The sequence below is a fragment of the Crinia signifera genome, unplaced genomic scaffold (genome assembly GCF_055691185.1).
Source record: "Crinia signifera unplaced genomic scaffold, ASM5569118v1 HAP2_SCAFFOLD_459, whole genome shotgun sequence".
In the NCBI taxonomy this organism is placed as follows: domain Eukaryota; kingdom Metazoa; phylum Chordata; class Amphibia; order Anura; family Myobatrachidae; genus Crinia; species Crinia signifera.
In genome coordinates, this window is record NW_028142352.1 from 24,133 (window position 1) to 32,176 (window position 8,044).

Below are 8,044 nucleotides of genomic sequence, written 5' to 3' on the forward strand. Positions count from 1 at the left end.
AAAATGCGGTAAAACCCCCGTTTTATCACATTTTCCCTTTAGTACATCCCGCCCCCTGTGTGTATGCCCCATTAGGATGGTAGATAATACAGTATACACTTTAGACTACAGTATAACTAATGTGACAATAATCCCTGTATAACCATCCAGCAAGCAATCCCGGCGGGTGACATGTACTTGGTGTCACCTGAACGCAGCAGTGATCCCAGCCTATATACAGTATGCCCAGTTATCCTACATCTGCACTAATGGCTATGTGCAGTTTGCTAGCCTGTACGGTTTGGCTCACCTGTATCTCACCACATTGGCATGCCGGGCACATATTTACCATTACACTCACATGTGTTTATTATCATAGAACATAGCAAAGCGCGCATAGCTACTGCAGCAGAGAGAGAACATATGGTATACACACAGAGGCTTCCCATAGATTATAATCTGGTCTATATACACCTGTGTCACACTTTGGGAAAGCAGATAGATAATATACAGTGTATAATAATGCAGACAGCACTGGGGCTGAGATATTACAACCTGAGCCATAGAGTAGCGCTGCTGAGGATACACTGGTATGCCCATACACATAGATATCCCCAGGAGCACCATGCAGCAGCCCTGTGGGAGTCACATACATGACCAACATACAGACTGAGCTCCAGTCCTCACCCACAGGTTGCTCAATGCTCAGGGGGTGTTCTGCACATGTGCACTTACCAGCCGCTTCTTCTACGCAGGGGCATGGCGTCCCAGTCAGTGACTGCCTCCATCAGAACAGCCGGCAGAGTGCTCATGTAGGGGGAGCAGCAGTGATGACGATGCATTATGTGCCAGGTGTAGTTCCAGCAGCTGCCAATAGGTGGCGATGGTGCGGCACAGCGTGAATGACGTCACTGCATTGTAGCTACGAGATACACGAACAGTCCGTGTATGAGTAGCTGGTACAGTGGCGTGTACCGTTAGTTCAGCGTCTGGGACAGCCACTCAGGCTGAGCCACCACGGGTTCGAATCCTCCTCCAGTGTCTGCTGTTTCAGGGGCGTGGGGTGTAGCGCCTTCGGATCCGGGAGCAGCCTGAGTTTTTGACTCATCCACTGATACCACAATATTTTCTGCTCAAACTACATAATATTAATAATTAGCCACCATATATAACAAGGAGGAATAACTTTAAGTGGGGGCAGGACGGAGTCTGTGTACAGACCAATTGTTCTAAATATACAGTTTATTCATTGGCACAAAACAGCAAAATAGGTTAAAATTAAAAAAGTGCATTAAGAAAAAAGTGAATAGAAATTGGAGCTGTGTCACCAGGACCATTGAAAGAGAAAAAGGGATTTTTGTAAGAACTTACCGTTCGAATCCCTTTCTCTGATATGGTCCTGGTGACACAGCGATCCCTCCCTTAGGCTCAGTAAGTATGCCAGTGTTCATGATGTTCATGTTTAATTGGTTAAAGTAACAGTTATTGTTAAAAAATGTGCATATAATATGTGCAGGCGTTTGTACTGAGTTAATGTATTCCAGTGGCTTTGAAAGATTGAACTGAAGAGTCCGGGATGCAGTAGGGGAGGAGCCTACCCTCTAAAAGATTTAGGATAGGTGCCTGGCTCCTTCGGACCCTCCTACATCCCAGTGTTGAGCTGTGTCACCAGGACCATATCAGAGAAAGGGATTCGAACGGTAAGTTCTTACAAAAATCCCTTTTTTGTGTATTTCAAAAATGTAAAGAAATAAAAAAAAGTTTGGACATTTTCCGAGCAACAATCTGGTTGGAACAAATATTTTAACGACATTTTGGGTGCCACGAACGGTGAAACGGTGTCAAGGCATGCATTATATGTAATAGTAGAGTGCAAGACTAATAAAAAGACTAATAAAGAGATTACATCTCCATATGTGCCAAAGTGGTTTGTGCAAAAGGCTAGTGAACAGCTAACGAACCCAATACACCAATCATGTCCAAACTATGGCCCGCCAGCTGTTGTGAAACTGCAAGTCCCATCATGCCTTGCCACAGTTCTGCTATTAGGGAATACTAAAACTATGGCAAGGCATGCTGGGATGTGTAGTTTCAAAACAGCTAAAGGGCGCTTAGTGACAAACGAGCTTTAAAATCAAAGTCAATTGTTTGGTGACCCGACTCCCAGGCTGCACGTCACCTGGATTTCTCCTCGCACCCTTCGCGCACAGTAGGGCAATAAGCTGCATCTAGTTTATTTAGGGCGCAAAAATGCAGCCAACAAGACCAGGGCAAGGGCTGCGAACAATTCATTAGCTCCCACTACATTAGGCAAGAGCTACGGGTGCACAAAACAATTGAATCACCATTATATGTTGTTTAGCACCTTACATAAATTATATATATATTTTTTATTATTATTATTTTAATATGCAGTACAGTAAGACCAGCAACCCTTACCACCAGCATAGCTCTGCCCCAACACTCATGAAGCACCGCCTACATGTTTTGATTGGCCCACAATCCAATCAGTCAAAGAAAATGGATCACCATCAATAGGTAAAAACATTGATGGTCATCCATTGCACAATAGTGTGTATGCACTATTGTCATCAATTGCAAAGACGTCCATCCCTAAAGCTGTGCACACACAGTGCAAGTGAGCCTCTGTGCTAAGTTTGCAGTTAAGCACAGATGGCTCAGCATTGTGTGCTGAACAATCTGTCATCGCCAGTGTTCTCTGGTGTGAGAACACTGGCGATGACTAGATTTATAACTGGATGCAGTGTAAATCTAGTCAGGCAACAGCGACGCGCGGGACCGCGCAATCGTCATCACCAGAGGGTATACACGTGGAGTGATCCTTTTTTCATTTCTAAGCGATCTAGTCAGATCACTTAGAAATAAGCCTCATATTCCCCTGGGCGGGATGTATTAATGTAAATCGCCAGCCGCCGCGATGCTACCGCATATATACTAACATATGCGGCTAGCATCGGGTTGCGGTGACGGAGACCCCCGCGATACCTGTAATGTGGTGTGCGGGGGTCTCCGCCACATCCTGGCGGCTGTCAGTGTCCCCCTGCCTCTCCTCCTCCTCCCTACAGCCGGATGTCCTCCCGGCTGTGACACCTGCTGAGGGAGGAGTAGATCGATGGAGGATGGGTCGCAAGGACGGCGGGCGGCGATAGAAGCCCATAGGCATCTATAGGGTATCGCCACCCAGAGGTGGAGATACCCTGCCAGGCGGAGATGGGGCGGACGGATAATGGTACATAGGAAAATGCGGTAAAACCCCCGTTTTATCACATTTTCCCTTTAGTACATCCCGCCCCCTGTGTGTATGCCCCATTAGGATGGTAGATAATACAGTATACACTTTAGACTACAGTATAACTAATGTGACAATAATCCCTGTATAACCATCCAGCAAGCAATCCCGGCGGGTGACATGTACTTGGTGTCACCTGAACGCAGCAGTGATCCCAGCCTATATACAGTATGCCCAGTTATCCTACATCTGCACTAATGGCTATGTGCAGTTTGCTAGCCTGTACGGTTTGGCTCACCTGTATCTCACCACATTGGCATGCCGGGCACATATTTACTATTACACTCACATGTGTTTATTATCATAGAACATAGCAAAGCGCGCATAGCTACTGCAGCAGAGAGAGAACATATGGTATACACACAGAGGCTTCCCATAGATTATAATCTGGTCTATATACACCTGTGTCACACTTTGGGAAAGCAGATAGATAATATACAGTGTATAATAATGCAGACAGCACTGGGGCTGAGATATTACAACCTGAGCCATAGAGTAGCGCTGCTGAGGATACACTGGTATGCCCATACACATAGATATCCCCAGGAGCACCATGCAGCAGCCCTGTGGGAGTCACATACATGACCAACATACAGACTGAGCTCCAGTCCTCACCCACAGGTTGCTCAATGCTCAGGGGGTGTTCTGCACATGTGCACTTACCAGCCGCTTCTTCTACGCAGGGGCATGGCGTCCCAGTCAGTGACTGCCTCCATCAGAACAGCCGGCAGAGTGCTCATGTAGGGGGAGCAGCAGTGATGACGATGCATTATGTGCCAGGTGTAGTTCCAGCAGCTGCCAATAGGTGGCGATGGTGCGGCACAGCGTGAATGACGTCACTGCATTGTAGCTACGAGATACACGAACAGTCCGTGTATGAGTAGCTGGTACAGTGGCGTGTACCGTTAGTTCAGCGTCTGGGACAGCCACTCAGGCTGAGCCACCACGGGTTCGAATCCTCCTCCAGTGTCTGCTGTTTCAGGGGCGTGGGGTGTAGCGCCTTCGGATCCGGGAGCAGCCTGAGTTTTTGACTCATCCACTGATACCACAATATTTTCTGCTCAAACTACATAATATTAATAATTAGCCACCATATATAACCAGGAGGAATAACTTTAAGTGGGGGCAGGACGGAGTCTGTGTACAGACCAATTGTTCTAAATATACAGTTTATTCATTGGCACAAAACAGCAAAATAGGTTAAAATTAAAAAAGTGCATTAAGAAAAAAGTGAATAGAAATTGGAGCTGTGTGTCCGTGTCGCTGTACACTTATACAGTGCCCGTGTCAGCAGATTTCCACATACACAATTTTCTTTAATAACTCATGTCGACCTATTCCTGTGTTGACCTTTTTCATGCAGCCTTTTGGATTGTGTCGACCGTTTTCAGCATCAATTTAAACCAGGTCGATGTTTTTCATATGTAGACCTTTTCACTGCCGACCAAAAGATCTAATTACTGTCGACTTAATGACCCTCACCCCTGGTCACAGCGTCTATAAACTGTTATGTAGGACAGGAGACAAGTTCCGAAAACTAAAATATCATAAATTCCCAAACGTTGGGCAAAAGAAGCAGCCTCTGTGTTTTCCTTCACATGTAGTCATACAGGTAGAGTCGGACAACAGGAATAATAGGCGCTACATGATAATGTATTTATAGCATTCCTCCCAACTGTCCTGATTACAGTGGTATGGTCCCGCTATTTGGAGCCTGCCCTGATGTCCCTTGAGGGGAGGTGATCATGGCTGCTCTGCTTTGTGGAGCAGCCGGTGATTGCTGGATAGGTGCCGTGCGCAGCAAGGAGAGACGGGGGCTGGGTACGCTGGCAAAGAGGATGGAAAACCCGGGGCCTCGATGCCCGGTCCCGCCCCCGTTGCACATAGCCCCGCCCCTTTCCAGGGCCAGCTGCATGCAGGTCCCACTGATCTATTGGTAAAAGTTGGAAGGCATGTTCGATGTTCTGTGTATACAATACATTCCTTTTTCTTTTTTAATAGTAGGATCGGCAGCAATTAGCTGTATGCTCTGGCCTTCGTCTGCGGATCTTCGCCTCCAGTGAAGTGTATGGCCTTTGTCAAACATACATAAAAAAAAATAAAAAAATGATACCCGATCTATTGTCTGCGGGCAGACGTGATTCTAGTCTGGCTCTAAACACAGATATTTCTCCATTCCCTGGAGAGAAATTGGCTTCACACCCCTTGCTGAAACAGGTAAGGATCATATGGTCGACCTAAAGATTGTCGACAGTCATTAGGTCAACATACTGCAAGGTCGACATGGGTCAAGGTCAACAGGTCATTTGGTCCAAAAAAGCATTAGGTCAAAATGGTCTAGCTCAACATGGGGTTTTGTACTTTTTTTTTTACCCGAATGCCGACACAGTCAACATGGACACAGGATTAAGTGCACCGCATCCCCTCGCATGTCTGGCTGCGCTTGGCACTCTATGTTATTCTCCCACCACACCCTAGTGCAGGCGTTCCCAACCACGGTCCTCAAGGCACACCAACAGTACAGGTTTTAATGATATCCAGGCTTGAGCACAGGTGACTTAATTAGTACCTGTGATTTGGATTAATCCATCTGTGCTGAAGCCTGGATATCACTAAAACCTGCACTGTTGGTGTGCCTTGAGGACCGTGGTTGGGAACGCCTGCCCTAGTGGATGGTAGGGCATGAAATTCCGCCTGTCGGCACATGTCGGCTCAAAAAAAAACCCAAAAATCCAGTGAAAAACCCAGTCGACCTAGACCATGTTGATCTAATGACCTGTCGACCTAGACCCATGTCGACTTTGCAGTATGTCGACCTGATGACTGTCGACCATCTGATATCGCTGATACAGGTTAATAGATAGAGGCTATCAATCCGAACGGCCTGTAATTGGTATAGCTATCTCACCCCTGCATTACTATATTAAGTATCAATTGGTAATGGGGGAGGCGCACCCAGGAATATGTATTAGACTTGGAAGCAAAGAAAGATAAAGTATTCCTACAAGGGGCAATCTAGGTTAGCATATATTAATGTTCTGATTAATGTTATAGGTACATTAATAAAGTGACCCAAGAAACAGAGAATTGGCTAAAACATGATGTTTATTGAATCATTTATTAAGGACAGCGAAATATTAAAAACATAAGTGAAAAGTGATAAATGTGAAATAAAGTGCATTAGAAAAAAAATTAAAATAAGTCTGTTACGTGTGTGTTATCGGTCATAGCATGTGTGTCTGTAATACTGTTATTAATCTCCACGCAAATATCAATTATTGCTCTAATTAGGCAGTCTTGTAAATTCATCAACAAAGGGACATGTGCACGTTTCAAGATGACGGGTGCAGCAAAATTGTTAGGAATAAAGGTGCGTACACACGGGGCAATATGATCGCTGGCAATATATTGCTAGCAATCATATCAGCAATCATATTGCCCAGTGTCCCGTTTTGTGAAAACGGGAGCGCGCACCCGGCGATTTATCGCTGGTGCACACTCCAATCACTGGCAATATGGTCGCTCAGCAACCATATTCCCAGCTATTTCAGCCCCTATCGCCCCCGTGTGTACACAGCATAATCCCTCCCCGGATGACGTCAGCGAACCGGGACCAGGGCGGTCTTTTCGTATGGGCTTAATGGGCACTTGCTCTGGGGCCCCAGGTGTATAAGGGCCATACTCTGATAGCTGAGGATCCCCTTTTTCCAGGGATACCAGAATTTTTAAAATCGGCCCTGGGGAAATGGAGATATCCAACTTCAAAGCAGCAGTCCACATCTGACCTGTTAATTGCACTTCCCAGTCAGAATTCTCAGGTTCTCTCTGACTTAAGGTGCCCATACACGTCTCGATGCGGGCGTGCATTTTGAGCTTAAATAGCACGCATCGCATTCATCCTTGTACATGCGTTGTGCATACAATGCGATGAAAAGCAAGTACAAAAAGTATGTGCAGCACATACTTTTCTCTTTCAATGGTCCTGGTGACACAGCTTCACATTGGGATGTAGGAGGGTACGCAGGAGCCAGGCACCTATCCTAAAGCTTTTGGAGGGTAGGCTCCTCTCCTACTGCATCCCAGACTCCTCAGTTCGTGTTAGGTGCCCACTGGAGTGGGTGCTATTCTAAAGGGCTGCCGGAGCAGCCGAAGGAGTAGAGTTAGTTAGGGTTTTTATTATTTTATTAACTTTTACACTAGCTAGGTAGGCACAGTGTGAGGATTCTCATTAGTGAATCCTCACACTGCTAGCACAGCAGGAGCTGACAGAAGCGCGTCCTGTCAGCTCACTGTGCACAGGGGAGACGCTGCCTGGCCTCCCTGTGCAGCGCTTACAGCTTCTTTTAAGAAGCTACGAAAACTCCACAGAATGATACTGAGCGCTGATTACCTATTCTACCGACTGTCCAGGATACACAACCAGTGTCCAACATACAAATTCTCAGTTGAAGTAAAAAAAATTGTGACATCTAGTGGTGCGAATAGGAACTGCAGGCAATCATCCCGATCATCCCTTTTTGTGATCATCCTTTTAGTACATCCGCAAATGGTGCCCTGCATACACAAATACATCCACTATAACCACAAACCCTAGCATACTACACATCCTATAACTAGCGAGTCTACCACATACCGACATCCTAAAAAAGAAACCTCCTCTATTACCCATAACGCCCAGCATAAACACACAACAGCGCACATATACCTGTACCACAGCCGCACAGCATCTGCCATGAGCCTGACGTCTGCCTTGTG